General features: G+C 43.9%; 1 pseudogene; it reads right to left on the bottom strand.

Moving 5' to 3' along the window:
• Nucleotides 1-9672: 9672 nt before the first annotated feature.
• Nucleotides 9673-10577, bottom strand: LOC101528413 (zinc finger Ran-binding domain-containing protein 2-like; annotated as a pseudogene).
• Between the last annotated feature and the right edge of the window lie 7739 nt (nucleotides 10578-18316).

Below are 18316 nucleotides of genomic sequence, written 5' to 3'. Positions count from 1 at the left end.
CCCTCCCTATCATAGGGCCTTTATGGGGGCTTGTGAGGGGAACAGTTACATAACAGTGCAATACCACCCCCTCTCAGGTTCCAGGTGATGATAAGTGAGCGTCATTTGACTCATAGGTGGGCAGAATGGATTATACAGATGAGAGAGGTGTGGCTTCCAAACTCACGACCCTGAACTAGCTGCTTAAGACCATCACAGACATCTCACACTCAGGAAAGATAAGACCTGAGCAGTGCTTCTGTTTCCATCCTCTCATTTCAGTACTCTGCACGTTTTGTTCTGAAAAAAATGTATGTCCTAAGCAATGGTGTGTCTAAGCAGGCAAAGTCCCATTTCTACCATGTTGCTGGCAAAGGGAAATGGTCAGAGACACCCCTTCTGGGATTCCCCTTATCCTTAGAGCTTGAATAAAAATGCCTGACTTTTTCTGCACCATTGCATGGCTTACTTATTAGCTAGGGGATGGAGCTAGCTTAACTTGGCTTTCTTTGCATAGAGTGGTTGGACTAACTCAGTTTCTACAACAACCCTACCTCTATGAAGACCAGGCAGCAGTCATGCCGTTCTGTAATGCACCTTGGCTCTTCACTGTTCTATCTTGCTTTTAGCTGAAGTCTCTTGGCCCACCCTTGTAGACACTGTCATGAATACCTAGCAAGAGATGAACATTCCTTTGTCTCTCCTTCTCTTAGATAATGTAAATGGGAATGCTGTCAGTTACAGGTTTCCCCACCCCAGCTGAGCAGAGCCTATAATCCCTTAATGCTTTCTAACCTGGGGAATATTTTTCCTTTCTCTGCAGTTTATGTCAACTTTTTCCTGTGGTTCTTGACTGTCTTTTTGTCTCATGCTGTATCTCACTGTTATAAATAATGGCTTCACGTGCTGAATCAAGATTGTTCTACACTATGGTAAGTGACTTCAGGGCTGAGAGCTGTCATGTATCTCAGAAGGCTCTGTGCATTTCTCTGTCGTTGTTGCTGAGTCTTGAAAGAAGTTAGTTATCTGCCTATTTCTAATACTTACCTTAATTCTGATCAGATCTGGCCCATAGTGTTAAAATGCTGAGTTAAATGTATTTTCTTTTTCTTTTCTTTTTTTAAGATTTATTTATTTCTTATGGAAAAGGCAGATATATAGAGAGGAGAAGACAGAGACAGGAAATCCTTCTGTCCATTGATTCACTCCCCAAGTAGCCGCATTGCCCAGAGCTGAGCCGATCTGAAACCAGGAGTCTGGAGCCTCTTGCAGGTCTCCCACGCAGGTGCAGGGTCCCAAGGCTTTGGGTCATCCTTGACTGCTTTGCCAGGCAGCAAGTAAGGAGCTGGATGGGAAGTGGGGCCTCCGGAATTAGAAATGGCACGCCTATGGGATCCTGGTGCGTTCAAGGTGAGGACTTTAGATGCTAGGCTTTTGTGCCGGACCCTAAATGTATTTTCTTTTTATTAAACTATTTGGGGCCTGGTGGCGTGGCCTAGCAGCTAAAGTCCTCGCCTTGAAAGCCCCGGGATCCCATATGGGCGCCGGTTCTAATCCCGGTAGCTCCACTTCCCATCCAGCTCCCTGCTTGTGGCCTGGGAAAGCAGTCGAGGACGGCCCAAAGCTTTGGGACCCTGCACCCGCGTGGGAGACCCGGAAGAGGTTCCTGGTCCCGGCATCGGATTGGAGCGTACCGGTCCGTTGCGGCTCACTTGGGGAGTGAATCACCGGACGGAAGATCTTCCTCTCTGTCTCTCCTCCTCTCTGTATATCCGGCTTTCCAATAATAATAAAATCTTTAAAAAAAAAAAAAAAAAAAAGAAGTTATTACTAAAATTGCTTTATTGTCCTGTAATGTGTGTTACCTGTATGCATGTAAATGTCTCTGTGGCAAGTTACTAAGGTCTATTTTAATTGACTTATAGGTAAGAGTATTCATAAATTAAGATTGCTAAACACAACTTTTTTTGGTTCACATAAACCAAATCTCTGATAGGTCACAGAGAAATTCCTCACCTTCTTAGAACACCTCAGGAAGACTTTACATATACTCCACTAGATTCTAGTTCTGTAAAATAGGTGATTTATAGATGACAGATTCTTAACTTCCCTGGGCATTGGGAAGAAGTTCCAGAGACCTGCAGTGAGATCTGTGGGCACCCTGGGAAACCTCTTAAAGGAACACCATGGTCTTCTCTCTCAGAGATCAGGAGGGGAATTACATAGCAGAGCAGAAAGATAAGAGCAGGTATGTATGTGCTCCTGGTTCCAGTAAGACCCCTGGGAACCTCCTGGGCACTGGGCCACAGCACATGCTGGCATACACAGAAACTGGGACTGGGGACAGGCCTGGTAGAGGATTTGGGGAGTCACTCCAGCTAGGCCACCACACCTGCTGGTGTGAGTGAAAACCAGGCTTGTGGCAGACTGAACTGGCCTATGCCAGACTGAACTGGCCTATGCCACAGTACCCATCAGTTTGGTGAGAGATGGGTCTGGGGCAGAACTGCCCAGGCACCTGCATTCACTGGTATGTATGTTGGGAAGTGTAGGTGATGGACTGAACCTGAACCTGCACTAGCTGGCGCACATCAGAATCAAGCCTGAAGTTACTTCAGGGGAGGTTTCTTAGGGGACTCCTAACGAAATGCTCTGACTCACAAGCTGGCCGTAGGGAAAATCACAATATATGTGATATGACCTTGGAGTGCATGTATCAGGAATGGGCCTCCTCAGTTGCTGATGCCTATGCGGTGGACAGGGTGTCCTGATGCAATGAGAGACAGAACAGCCAGATCATCTAGGTCAGCAGAGGACATTGAGTACCTCATCAGGGGATGGAAAGTAGAACAAGCTGGATCACTTTCCTGGCCAACTTTGCAACATGTTCCTGGGCCTGTGGATACACACTGAAATGAACTTGGTCAGCCAATGGACCTTAGGAAGAGTTTATCAACCCTGTTGCAAGGAAGCCGATGACATCTCAGAACTATCAAAAACACTAAGCAACACCCTTGGGACACTCTTCCCCACATCAGGGTCTCTAAGGCATCTTCAAATGACCATCTCCCATTCCTGGTGCTGATGTAGTTTGACAGCAAGCATTGTCCCTGTTCGTTCCTCCGTGGGAACACGGGAGGAAAAAACTGAAACATTTATCCCACCTAACTTCCTCCATGCCTTGACCCTGCCTGCCCTAACCAGAGACCCAAAATGTTACATACCTCTCAACCATGTAAATAATGTTAAAAATAAAAATAAAAATTTAAAAAACCCACAAAATTCAGTCTTCAGGTTCATGCTTCAGGTTTTATTCCTATCTACGTTGAATTCCTTTCTTTGTTAGCAATGTTAGGTAGCTTTCCTAAATCAATTTTATTTCAACATAATTGGGGACCCATTTCAATCTAATGAACCCTGAGAGGGTTCAAGTACTTGGTCCTTGCTCCCCAAGTGGAAGAGCTGGATTGAGTTTCTCACTGATGGCTTCCACCTGATCCAGTCCATATGGTTGGGGCATTTGGAAAGTGAACCAGTTAATGGAAATGCTGCCTCACCCTCTCAAACAAGTAAATGTTTTTATTATTATTATTTCTAATAATCTTAGTTGATTAGGGTACAAAGGGTCAAGGGCTACAGGGTGAAAGTGGGTAATACCACTGTTTCCACACTAATATTATCATTTTTCCCTGTATCTGGGGTCAGGGGAGAAACAAAGGGAAAAGCCCCACCCAACCTCCCACCCATCCCAGATTCTCAATGTGAGGCGCTCTGCGAGGGTCTTGCTCAAGCAGTTTTGATAATTCAACAGTTTTGGATTGTTGCCAATCTCACCATTCCGATCGCAATGAAACCTATTCATAGTCCACTGGCTGAAATAACACCTGTTAGCATGTGCGGGCTGGATAGTAGGTTGGTTGGGTTGAACTAGGCTTCAATGCCCATTGACATGTACAAGAGCTAAATGGGACGTGGGACAGACTGGACAAGCCTGCAGCACAGACTGGCAAGCATGGGAACCAGGATAGGGGGCAGAACTGGTGGGGGTTATGGGGAGTCACCCCAACTAGGCTGCAGCTCCCACTGGTTTGCATGAGAACTGAGTATGAAGTGGGCAGGATCGAGCTGAGCTACAACACCCATTGGTTCACAAGGAAGACAGGGCTGGAAACAGAACTGACCCAGCAATCGCAACGACTAGCATGTGCATAAGCTGATTGGCCTGATGGACGGTGTTGGATCCTGTACTAGCAAACTCACACAAGAATCAGGTGCTGGGATCATCTCAGATGAAGTTTCTTTCGAGATCCCTCCAACTGAACTGCTGATCTCAGAACCCCAACCATCAACAGACTATTTCAGCAAGTAAATATTTTTTAAGAGCAAAATATGTAGCATGCAGGCTTCAGAACTACAAAATACGCATCATTTTTGTAAAAGTATACAACCTGCCCTCTAAATAGTGTCTCTTTTAAAGTATTGGTCTGGACAAATAACATGATTTTATACCTGAAAATCATATAAAAATCGATTCTATAATGTTATTAAAATACCATAATTCAGAATGGGTATTAGCTTAAAAATTAAATCTAAATGTATCTCACACACATGTGTTCTATGAGATACTTCAAACAGTTTATGGAAAATGGAATTAAAAGATTAGTCTTTTTATGCACATTTTTGCATCTTTGCTTAATTTCTCCATAATATGCAATTTCTGTGAAGTTTTGAAGCCCACGACTAATCTATAATTACATAGATACATACGCATACAGATTTATGGGAAAACTTCTTTACAGACAGTTGGGATAATTTGAAAAAAAAATTTTTTTTGAGAGACATAATGAGGTAGATGCACAGAGAAAGCTTCTGTCCACAGTTCTTTCACCAATTATCCGCAACAGCTGTTAGCCAGAGCTGAAGCCAGGAGATGCCTATGCAGTCTAGGTCTCCCTGGTGGCAGGATCCCCATCACCTGAGCCATCATTGCTGCCTCTCGGGTCTGCATTAGCAGGAAGTTAACATCAGGATCCAGAGGCAGGAATTGAACCTAGGCATTCTTATGTGGGACACAGACATCCTAACCGGTGAGCTAACCAGTGTCTAGGCCAAATACTCACCCTCCTAAAATAATCTCTAGAAATGGGGACAAAACCATCTCCAATCAGTCCTGTCTGTTTACAGAGCCCAGGGGAGGTTACAGAACCTAGCAGGGAGGGGAAGAAAGCACCAACAGAACACTTTTCATCAGCCTTTGCTGCTAAAACATGAAATGAGCTTTAGATGCTTCTCAGGGCCTGTGTTAGTAGGAAGCTAGAACCAGGAGAGGAGCTGATGCTTGAATCCAGGCCGTCATGAGTGAAATGCAGGCACCCCAACCAATATCTGAATCATTATGCCACCTGGTGTTTTGATCTAATTTCATGAAAATATTGGAAAATACCTTCACTTTACTACCTCCTTTGTGGGTCTAGGTGCTCATGTTTAATAGCTGCAAAGCAATCCATTTTTTTCCCCTTTAAGTTTATAGCATTTTTGTGATGAGAAGAAACAACAAGGATTTTAATTTAGAAAAAAAGAGAATGGGAAGCTGTAAACTTTTAGTTTTTTTTAAAGTGTATTTTATTTTATTGGAAAGGCAGATTTTACAGAGAGAAAGAAATACAGAGAAAAAGATCTTCCATCTGCTGTTTCACTCCGCAAGTAGCCACAAGACCAGAGCAGAGCTGATATGAAGTCAGGATCCAGGAGCTTCTTCCAGGTCTCCCACAGGGGTGCAGGGTCCCAAGGCTCTGGGCCATCCTCTACTGCTTTCCCAGGCCATCAGTGAGGAGCTGGAAGAGAAGTGGAGCAGCCAGGACACGAATTGGCACCCATATGGGATCCCAGAGGTTGCAAGGTAAGATTTAGCCTCTAAGCCCTGGTGCTGGACCGGAAGCTGTAAACTTTCTATGTAATGTGTTTAAATTGATGCTTGCATAAAAAGTTGGCTTATCACAGGCTTAGAATCAAGGGGTTACTTAGAGAAATCCACTTGCATTTGGTGAAGCACTCTCGTCCAAGAAAATGCTCATGATATATCACAGATTGGACAGAAACTTCCAGGCCTCAGGATGCCCATTTGTGATGGCAGCCACATGGAGTATTGTTTTGAGAGATGAAAAACTGTGCCACAAAAATGGGCTTCTGTAGAGCAAAATTTGTCAATCAAGCTACCCTTGTCTAGTAATTTTACTGACTTTATCCAGGCTTTCCTCTTCTCTCACATCAATGCTAATCCATGGCTTTTCCTTCCAAAAGTAAAAGTTAAAAAAAAAAAGCAGGTACAGATGCATCTTGATGTATAATGGGGTTATTGTAGGTCAAAAGTGCAGGTAACACACCCAGCACACTGAACACCACAGCTTAGCAACACAGCACACTGGAGAGCATGAGTTGTTTACCCTCAGTTCTGCAGGCCAAGCTGGAGCTCACTGCTGCTGCTCAGCTTCAGGAGAGAGGAGTGTTGATTACACGACTAGGTCTATGAAAAGATCAACATTCAAAACTTGACATATGGTTTCTACTCAATGCCTGTGGCTTTTGGACCATCACGGAGTTGGGACATCGAATCAGGATAAGTCACAGGAAATCAATCTATGAGTACAGAAAATTGAGGAATAGTGATGGGACAAGAGGAGGCTGCTCAAGTGACAGTTTCATAACGTATTCTGATTCTTGGTGTGCAAACAGCGGGAGTATTCAGATGGGGCCTTTGAGGTCTTCTGATTTAGGTACTCAAAACCCTGATGCAATTATTCTAAGTGTAGCATACATCTTCCCAGAGGGCTGTGCCTGAATCGCATCCACTTGATCAGACATTGTGCATGCAGAATCAGACTCTTTTGGATTTTAAGCATAAAAGTGGAAGCAAGTTATTTTGAGCTACAATAATTTTCTGCTTATTGAATGGCATCAATACATCATTAGCAGTTTCTGAGTTATCCCTGCCTTGATAGGAAATGAGTCAAAAAGCCTAAGGTGTTGAGGCTTGTGGCATGACGTACTACGCTAAGCTTCCACTTGGGGTGCTAGCATCCTACATGAGTGCTGGTTCATCTCCTGGTTGCTCCAGTTCTGATCCAGTTCCCTGCTTACAGTCTGGGAAAGCAGTGGAGACTGGCACAAGTCCTTGGGGCCTGACACTCACATGGGGGACCTGCAGGCTCCTGGCTTGGAATTAACCTAGCTCTGACTGTTGCAGTCATTTGAGCGGTGTATCAGCAGATAAAAGATCTTTCTGTGTTTCTCTTTATCTCTGCAACTTTGCCTTTCAAACAAAAATAAAATAAATCTTTAAAAAAATAAGACAGAATAAAGTGCTGGGGTGCTCTTCACAAACCAGTTCTTAGTTCCTGGAAGCAACATTTATACAACACAGATTATGAATTCTAGCTTCTGCTTTTTAATTATAGACATTTAAGATGTCCAGCAACACTCTGTGGAGGTTGCTTACACTGCCCATTCTATAGATGAGGAAACTGAGACACAGAGGCTAAATAGCCAACATTTACACTCTAAAAGGTAAAGCCAGTCTTCAAACAGAGACCAGAGCTTCTGGAAGCATCCAAGGTGATTGTTACGTGATATCTGCAAACTTCTTTCACTGCAGGAACTTACTTTCAACGCCAGGATCCTGGGAACAGGTATTTGGCATAGTGATTAAGTTACCCCTTGGTGCTGGGGTCCCTGTGATGGGTGTGGAAGACAGGAAGGTGTGAAGAGTATTGTTCCACTGCAGGCAGGGCTGCAAGGAATTTCCTGCTGTGTGGCAGGGCTCCCGGGGGATGTCTCTACGATCACCTGAATGCAGCTTCGCCTCCCTTTGTATGAACACCGGACAACCCCGCTGAGATTTCTGTAATCTATTTAGGCATTATCTGCCTAAATGTATAGTATCAATGTGAGCTTGGAAGCTGATGATGCTGATATCGGTTTAGCCAAAAGGCCTTTCACTATCGCTGCCACAGCTGCCCCCATTGACAATATGCTGATCAGGGGTGTTAACTCCCCCATTGATCCTATGCTAATCAAGGGTATAGCAGAAATCTATGCTTAGGATCCTCCTCCTCCATTGACCATATTCTAATCAAGGGTGTTCTGCCCCCAGGTGTGATGGGAACCTATGCTTAGGATCCTCTTCCCCCATTTACCATATGCTAATCAAGGGTGCTAAGTCTCCAGGTGTAGGGGAAACCTATTCTTTCCCTCTTTCTTTGATCTTTAGGTCCTGCCTTCTGTGATACATTTCCTCCCTTAGCTGATTCAAGACTAGCTATAGAATGACGATTATAGTAGGAATGTGTTACTGATTGATAGGCACCAGGATGGATAACATCCTGCCTTAGGTGAAACAAATGGCAGAATTATCCTTAGAAACACCCACTTGACCATGACGTAAAAAGTCTGAGCCAGAGTTTGGTTCTGTATAAATAAAGCAGACAGCTTTCTCGCATTGTCCACTATGATCATGGAATCCTAGTGGTCCGTCTATTTTCTTTCCTCTTTGCGCCTCATCCACGCACCCTTCTCGAGTTCCGAACTCAGCTGGAGCTGGACTCTGGCACCTTGGGATGCCTGCTATCCCATGTCTCTGGCCTTTAGTCCTGGCTTCACTTCCGACTGCAGCTTGCTGCTAGCACAGACCCTGAGAGGCAGCAGGTAGATGACTCAAGGTCCTGGGTCCCTGCTGCCCATGTGGAACATGCAGAGTAGCCAGCTCCTGCCTTCAGCCTGGCCCAGCTTCATTCGCTGTGGGCATCTGGAAACTGAACTAGTGGATGGAGGCTCTTTGTCTGACTGTCTCTCTGCTTCTCAAATAAATAAGACAAGACAAGAAAGAAAAGAAAAGAAAAGAAAAGGCCAGGGGTTGAAACTTTTCACATATTCAATGATAACAGGCATTAAAATAACAATTTCAGGTGATGTTGGTAGATTTGAATCACCATCAGAGCGCCATAGAGTTGGCTTAAACAAGGTGCACACATGTTCTATAACAATAGTTAATAGTGATAACAATATTAACACCTTAAATTTGTGCAAAATACAGCAGTTTATAAAAGCATTTTTCTGTGTTATCTCTCCATTTTTTTATTATTTAGTCATAGACACACGTAGATTTCAACCCAAGAGCCAACGACAATGACTGGCAGTGCTTATTTAGATTTCAAAACTGAAAAGGATTGTGGAGAGCTTCAGGATCGGTAATAATCAGAGCCATGATTGATTAGCAATGTCTGCCATGACAGAGGAATAAGAGTGGATGGTAACTTTGTCTAACATTTGTTGTCTTTCATCTGTTCTAGCCCATTTTAAAACAAATGAATAAAGGACTTGTCTAAAGTTATGTAATAACTAAGCCGAGACTAAGATTTTTTTTCCCAATTTGTTGTCATTGGTATTAGCCGGGTTGTAATCAATTTAATGTTTATTTTACCCAGTGGCCAAGTCCTTTTGCACCAAATACTCTTCCTCACTGAGAACAATACCTTAAAAAGGCCAAGAAACTCTCTTTTATGGAAAAATTTCAAAGATGTAAATTTTAATACATTGTTTCTTTTTTGAACTTGAATAGGAACCATAATGGGACAATCCAGAAGATCATCTATGGTGCCTGGGTCAAGTGGTGGTGTTCCACAGCGGTTGGCCCTGGGCTCAGGGTTGTTCAGTGTTTCCACCAATCACCTTTCGAGTGACCGTGATCTTGTTCATCTTTTTTGCAACGATGAAGATTTAGAATGACTTCTCTTTCTGTGCCTCTCAGGAAAAGATGATGAACTTGAGTAAGATCTTTTTCATGGGGAAGAAGAGCCCCTATGGGACCTGGGGTTCGAATGAAATCTTGAGTATGAACTGGAAGAACTTAAATAGGATCTGGACCTAGACCCTGAACTTGAGGGGAAGGGTGAATGTGATGAAGTCATGAAAGTGAAGATGGGAACTTTGAGCGACTCCGTTTACTAGATTTCTTTTTATTACTGCTACTATCTTCTTTTTCACTGGCATAAAGATTATATTTTGAGAGACCAGCACCATCTTCATCCTCATCCTTACCTAATTTATCTTTACATGGATCGATCTTCATCCTCATCTTCTTCTCTGTTTGATTATCTTCACCTTTTTTAAATAGAGATGCAGAACCAGCTGATGTTCCTCTGCAATTTTTTTCTTTTGTCCAAACTCATCATGTTTGCTATCAGATTCTTGTTTTTTATATATTCAACATTTTCTCCGTCATTAAAACCACCGCTGTAACTTGTCCTTTCTTCTAGTTTAGCACACTTTGGTGTTACATACATGTCTCATTCTGATCTGCTGGCCCAGTCCACATGACTGCAAGTTTTGTTGTGCCAGACATTTGCACTGAGAAGGCCTCGGCTCTTTTCTGTGAGTGCCTTTCCTCTTTCAGTGCCCGCAGCTTTCCTCATCTTGACTTCAGTTGTTTTCTCCTGATCACATCAATTACAACTGGTTCTTCCAGCAAAGTGGACATATCCACATTTTTGATTAGGACAAATCCAGTCTCTGTCACTGACTTGGAAATTCTTGAATACCTCCACCTCAACCCTCTTTTACGAAAATTTTACAAAATGATTTTTGAAATGTCCAGAAAATTCAAAAGCCTATTTCCAAAGTCAAGAGCTTTTCAGAGAGTGTGATGTATTGTCTTCAGGCTGACCTGGCATTCATAGTGACAAATTTTTCAGTTGTTTTAGAATCACCAGTCCATGACACAACCACATTCAGCTGCCTGCAGGATCTTCCTATCTCTGTATGTATGCCACTAAGCATGAAAGATAAGTAACTGCGCATATGCAAACAGTGACATCTCCACGACCCTGGAGAATAGCAGTAGATTCCCACAAGTTATTAGGGCTGATTCTGGGTGGAAGTGGTGCAGAAAGTAAAACTGCTGCCTGCAGGGCATTTACAAGAGAGCAGCTGTGCATCAGAAAGACTCTACCATCCCTTCACAGGTCACAGGTGTCCGCAATGTGGCCACACACCCCTCTGGTTGCATGCAGGCTTATCTGGGACACAAAAGACAAGCAAGTACATGGTTTGCAGTCAGCTCAAACCTTCAAAGGCCATGTGGTTTTGACTTCCAGCTGGAGCCAACTGCCCGACTACACAATACCCAGGACCCAGAGCAGCACAGTGGCAGGGTACCCTTTCCACCCCACTTCTTAGCCCAAGTCACCTCTGAGAGAGCTAATAGGGACTTCCTATGGCTCATACACTGTCTTTGTTGTTTATTTCCAAGGTAACAAAGGGCTCTGTCCTCTGCTGTAAATGGACAGGAGCAAAGGGGTCCAACCCTTTCCTCCTCCTCTATGACCTTCTCTTGGTTGCCTGCATCTTGGGAGGGCAGATGTGAAAACCCTGCTTCCCAGGCACCTGCCTTCTTTGGGATTTTTTTTGTTTGTTCACCTTGTGTGCAGGTGGAGTGGTGGAACTTTGTAGCATTCAAGATTCCCAGTGCATACTCTGAGAAAGGGGTACACTCAAATATCGACAACTGCACTCTGTGTTCTTTTATTCACTGCACCTGTCCTGTGAGAGATTGTATTGTCCCAAGCCACTGCCACTGCTTTTGACAGGTGACATGCTTCAGCCAAATGCACCCTCAGGGGAAGCTATACCCTTTGCCTTTCTTTCTTTTTTTTTTTTTTATTATTTTTAATTCATTAATTACATTGTATTATGTAACACAGTTTCATAGGTACTTGGATTCTCCCCACCCCTCCCCAAACCCTCCCACCATGGTGGATTCCTCCACCTTGTTGCATAACCACAGTTCAAGTTCAGTTGAGATCCCCCCATTGCAAGCATATAACAAACATAGAGTTCAGCATCTTATTGTCCAGTCAAGTTCAACGGCTTCTTAGGTATACCCCCTCTGGTCTGAAGACAGAGCCAGCGGAGTGTCATCCCGATCAATTAAAAGCTCCAACATACCATCAGCAAAAATTTACATCATTATGGAATTAATTGACATAGTAATGAGTAACCAATATGTTAAAAGTAAATGCGAGTTCCTAGCCACCTTCTGTGACCATCTCATTGACATTTCAGTTTTAGTTTATACACAACATATAACAAACCTAACATAACATGTTATTCATAACATCGTGTCATCTTAAATTAAGGCAAACATGTGGTATTTAACCTTTTGGGATTGGCTCATTTCCCTTAGCATTATGGTTTCCAGTTTGGCCCATTTGGCCACAAAGAACTACATTTTGTTCTTTTTAATAGCTGAGTAGTATTCCATGGAGTAGATGAACCATAGCTTTCTTATCCAATCCTCTGTTGATGGGCATTTTGGCTGCTTCCATGCTTTTGCGATTACTGAATGTGCTGCTATGAACATAGGAGTGCATGTTGGTTTCTCATAAAACAAGTGTTCTGGATATATTCCTAGGAGTGCTATTGCCGGATCATACAGTATGTTGAATTTGAGTTGTTTGAATTTGAGTTGTTTGAATGTTCTCCATACTGTGGGGAAAAGGGAACCCTACTCCACTGCTGGTGGGGCTGCAGGCTGGTACAGCCTCTATGGAAATCAGTATGGACCCTTTGCCTTTCTAGGGGAAGTCACACCCTTTGTCCTTCCGAAAAAGAATCTGGCACAGGTCTGCCACGTTCTCTTCCCCCTCTGTGATGGGAAACTATGTGCCAGATAGGGGGCTGCTCCTCCAGCATACACCCCAAGATGAAGACATCTGAAGGGCACAGCCAGCCACAGCTGACAGGCACTGTGAGTGAGGAATAAAGCTTCGTGTTGCTACTTAGGAGGCCCTGCCGTCTGTAGAATGCGTGTTGCCCCGGCCTAATGTGCAAACACTGACTTATTACATGGTAACCCAGAGTGAGCAGGCAACTGAGCAGGCAACTGAGCAGGCAGGCCAGTTGGTAACTGCATCCAGTGGGACGTGGGTCCTGGTCTGAAGGGAGCAGTATCATTGGATTCTGTTGTGTTCTTTCAGAAGGACCTGCAGGTAAGTCTGAGCAGTGGCGCAGGTACATTACTCTCCTGGCCACGTGGCTGTGGCTGGGAGAACCTGTGCTGGCCCAGGCTTCCTGCTGGGGATCTTAGCTCCCTGTGTACTGCTGCTAGGTGGGGGGAGGGTCCTGGGTTTGTGAGCAGCCAGAGCATCAACTGGCACCCAACGGCAAACTCTGGGGTCTTGGGGGTATGGAATTACTGCCTAGGGACATCCATGGATAAGACCATTGTACATGTAGGTGAGGAATGAATCCCGAGGGACGCCCAATGACAAGGCCACTGTACTTGCAGGTAAACAAGTGGACTGAGACTTGTTGGTTTGGAGGGGAGAGACTTGAAAATATTTATGGGTCAGACTGATGCACCAGACCACATGGAAGTCCTGGATTGGGCCTGTTAGCATGGAACATGGCTGACCACCACATGCCAGCACACACACAAGTTATGGCTGGGGGCCTGTCTGGCAGGGCTAGATCCCAGTACCTGACAGTGAGTGCTGGATCAGGGGATGGCTCACATTAGACTGGGCCATGACACCTACCAGCACTGAAGAGAACCATGTCCAGGAGCCAGGAACACTGAATGGATCTCCCACATGAGTGGTCCAAGGACCTGGTCCTCTCACAGAGCTTTGCTAGGTTCGTTAGCAGGAAGTAGGATCAGAATTCTGCAGAAAAGCCTGGGCTTGAGCCAGCACTCCAGTACAGCATGCTGGCATCCCGGCTGGAAGCTTAGCCCACTGTGCTACAATGCCTGCTTCTGCAGATGCTACTCCTCCAGTTTAGAAAGATTAAATTGCCATGAGCATCTCCTTTCCCCCATCATTCACATTGGTTTAACCCCTATAACTTTCACCTCTCTTCAAGTAGTTCTGTTCTAACCATCTCCTTAATACCCTATAGGAACCTAATTTTAATACTTGGAGAATCTAGTTCTTTAATTAGCAAGTGCTTATAATAAATGTTTCCTTCTATTTTAAAAGTGAGTTATTCAGTACATATGTGGGAAAGGGCCAAATAACACCCAGAGGTATTAAACCAATTACCAGAAGATATTATGACCAGTTCTGTGCTAGGAAAATAATATCAAACAAATCACTTAGGATGAATCACTTCCCTCTAGCAACTGAAATTAATTTAAGCACCCCCTCCCAAACCCCCATTTTTGTTTGACATTTGTTTCAAATGCCAGTGAGTAACACCTCCCTTTGTGCATTAGATAAATCCAAGCTGATGGTTTCATGCAGCACTAAAGCTGTATGGCCATATGTCTAAGATGTTCCAGGACACTCTGATTTCATGCAATTCTAATCTTTTTAATAAGGCAATTTGTTGAATGTGTAACTAAATAGGAAGTGATTTTATGTATTTGCAAGTCTTCATATAATCAAATTCACAAGTCAGGAACCATTTTCTGCTACCATTCGATCAGGTTCAAATGGCATTTATTGACTATTCTATGTCTTCAGTTTCTGATTTAGATCAAAGGGACCTGGGGATAAATATGACATAACCCCCTGCTCTCAGGAAACTGGCAAAATGAGCAAAAAATGAGCAATTTCTAGATTTTTGTGGATAGCAATCAAAAGACTCCTAACACGAACAGCGTAAGTGCCGATTACTAACTTCATTTAGTCTGGAGGTAGGCGGTAGCAGGGAAGGGCTACAAGAAGAGGGGGCATCTGGACAGGGTTTTATTTTTATTTTAAAATGTTATTTATTTCAATGTTATTTGAAAGGCAGAGAGGGCAGAAAGAACTGACAGACACTGATTCACACTCCGAACTTCTGCATCAGCCAGGTGTGAGTCAGGCCAAAGCCAGGAGCCTGAAACTTCATCTGAGTTGCCCACACGGGTGGCAGGGATTCAACCGTCACGTGGTTCCCAAGGTGCCCACTAGCAGGATGCTGGATCAGAACCTTTGGAGCCAAGACTCAAACCAGCCGCTCTGACATGGAAAATGTGGGCTTCTCAAACAGCAACTTCACTGTTATGCCAAACACCTGCCGCAGGGATGGGATTTGCAGGATGCATGTGGGCTCACCTGGGATACCTGGCTGTAGTTCCAGGCCCGCAGATTTGGCCCCACTCAGCTCCAGCCACTGGGACCATTTGAGAAGATGGAAGATCTCTTTCTTCTCTGTGTCTCTCTCTTTTGCGTCTTTCTTGCTTCCTTCCTTTCTTCTTTCTTCCCTCCTTTTGCCTTCCTTCTTCCTTCCTTTCATTCTTTTGTCCTTTCTTTTTAAATTAAATATTTGTTTTTATTTGAAAAGTAGATTCACAGAGTAAAGAACAAATAGAGAGAGATCATCTATTAGCTATTTCACTCCCCAAATGGCTGTAAAAGCCGCAGCTGAGCCAATCTGAAGCCAGGAACCAGGAGTTTCTTCCATGTCCCCCAGGCTGGGAAAGAAAATTTATTGTGGGACACATTTTATTTTATTTTTTATTTTTAAAAGATTTATTCATTTTTATCGGAAAGGCAGATTTACAGAGAGATGGAGAGACAGAAAGATTTGCTGCTTTTACTTCCCAGGTGGCTACAAGGGACAGAGCTGAGCTGATCTGAAGCCAGGAGCCAGGAGTTCCTTCCGGGTCTCCCACACAGGTATAGAGTCCCTAGGGCTTGGGCCGACTGCTTTCCCAGACCACAAGAAGGGAGCTGGAAGGGAAGTGAAGCAGCTGGAGTATGAACCGGGGCCTGATGGAATCCTGGCACATGGAAGGTGAGGACTTTAGGCACTAGGCTGTTGCACCGGGCCCCATGGGACACCATTTATTTAAAAACTATATGAAAGTAACTTTCTGAATTTCATTTTTTCTGGCAATGGAGGATTAACTAATTTTTTTGGTAATTATTTTATTTTGATAGTCTTTACATAGTTGATTAGGGCACAAAGGGCTGAGGGCTATAGGGAAGTGGGTAAGACCATTGTTTCCACATTATTATTATTATTACTATTATTATTATTATTATTAATCCCACAGCACATAGCCCTCCCTCCCAGCTGTTCTAGGCACTACACCCCTTGGCTGGGGGACTATCAGGGCCTGAACCCAAACTAGGCTCAGTCTGGCTCCATGTCCAACAAGTGCAATGAGAGGTATCTGAACTGAGATGAACCCACCTGCGGGAGGGATGAAGCAAAGCGCATGGGAGGGCTCGCTGTCTTGGAAATGGCTAGGTTGTACAATCATACAGCAGCTTCTCTTCTCCAACACACTTAACTTGTAGGTTTTCAAGAAGGAAAGAATGGCCTGTCCAGACAGTTCGTGGTGATGATATTGGGGTTAGGAAAAGAAGGATCTGGAGTTAGCCATTGGCCAGTAATCCACTAACTATATGTGGTGATGATGTCAGATGCCAACTAGAGTTTTTAAGTGTGGGAAAGACAACTTGTTCTGTTCTTCTTCCCTGAAAGGACTTAAATAACTTTTGTGCCCAAACAGAATTTTGGCTCTACAACCCAAAAGTTATAAGACCTCTAGACAATAAAGAGCATTAGAGTAATACCTTAATAGAGGAAAAGGAAAAAAAAGGATGCTCCCGACTGCAGATCAGCTGTTCACCTAGTAATGCATGCTTCCCACATTCCCAGCAAATACATTCCTGAGTATCTCCTGCATGGCAGGCTCTCAGAGAATGAGCGGATCTAGGTGTGCAATGAATGCTCCATGTTCACGGTGTTGAAAGCATTGTAAAGACCACAAGTGCCCTGTCTCTCAGAGAGAATCTTTGATGTCTATTTTGCTACATGTTTTATTTTACACGTAGCTGATGGCCTTAAGTCCAGAGGATATCTGACTTCACCTAAGGACTGACAACTCCCGCACTACAGAGATTAACAAGAACGTTGCCTTATGCCACTGAAAAAGATGCTTTCACTCCCTATTCTCATCATTTAAACAACATTTTATGTATATCAAAGTAAAATAAAAGAGCATGTATGTTCAATATTATTACACTTTCAGAATTTGAAAATGTATCCTGGGGAAGGTGCTTAGCCCAGGAGTTAAGGTGATAGTTAAGGCACCTGCATGCTGTATCGGAGTGTTCGGTTCTGCCACCCAAGCTGCTGACTCTAACTTCATGATAATGCGAATCCTGGGAGACATCAATGATGCCTCAAGTGATTGAGTTCCTGCCGCACATATGCGAGCCGTGGACTGGCTTTGGCCTCCGTCAGTCTTGGCCATTTCTAGCTTTTGGAGAAAGAACTAAGTGAATGGCAGTTCTTTTTCTTTCTCTCTTGCTTGATAACAAAATAATTTTTAGTATAAAATATATACCCATATGCCACATCTTTCTCCATTCCAATGTCTGCTTCCAGACACCATGAGATGAAAATCTTTTAGCTTCTTGTACTCAAAAACCTTTCTTTCTTTCTTTCTTTCTTCTTTCTTTCAAAACATTTATTTTTCTTTCAGAATCGGATATACAGAGAGGACAGACAGAGAGGAAGATCCTCTGTCTGATGATTCACTCCCCAAGTGACCACAATGGCCGGTTCCATGCCGATCCAAAGCCAGGAGCCAGGAACCTCTTCCGGGTCTCCCATGCGAGTGCAGGGTCCCAAGGCTTTGGGTCATCCTCGACTGCTTTCCCAGGCCACAAGCAGGGAGCTGGTTGGGAAGTGGAGCTGCTGGGATTAGAACTGGTGTTCATATGGGATCCTGGCGCGTTCAAGGTGAGGACTTTAGCCACTAGGCCACTGCACCAGGCCCTCTTTCTTTTCTTTCTTCTTTCTTTTCTTTCTTTCTTTCTTTCTTTCTTTCTTTCTTTCTTTCTTTCTTTCTTTCTTTCTTTCTAGATTTATTTATTTATTTGAAAGGCAGAGTTGTGAAAGAGGGGGAAAGAGAGAGAGGAAGGGAGGGAAGGAGGGAGAGAGAAAGGTAGATTGAAATCCCGTCTAATCGTTCATTTTCCAGATGGCTGCAAGGGCCAGGAGTGGACCTCACCATGAATCAGAGGGGCCGAAGCACTAGCCATCTTCCAGTGCCTTCCCATGAACATTAGCAAGAAACTGGAAGGGAAATGGAACATTCAGGGATCCAACCAGTGATCGTATAGGATGCTGACATCTCAAGTGGCACCTTTTTTTTTTTTTTGTAAAGATATTTTAAAAGAGACTTATTTTTATTTGAAAGGCAAATTTACAGAGAGAAGCAGCAGTTCTGCTTCACTTCCTAAATGACTTCAGCAGCCAGAGCTGAGCCAATCGCAGCCAGAAGTCAGGAGCCTCTTCAGGCTCTCCCATTTGGGTGCAGGGTCCCAAGGCTTTGGACCCA

This window comes from Ochotona princeps, chromosome 2, assembly GCF_030435755.1.
Source record: "Ochotona princeps isolate mOchPri1 chromosome 2, mOchPri1.hap1, whole genome shotgun sequence".
Classification (NCBI taxonomy): Eukaryota; Metazoa; Chordata; class Mammalia; order Lagomorpha; family Ochotonidae; genus Ochotona; species Ochotona princeps.
Note: the sequence above shows the minus strand (reverse complement) of the source record. Positions and strands in the feature narration are given on the sequence as shown.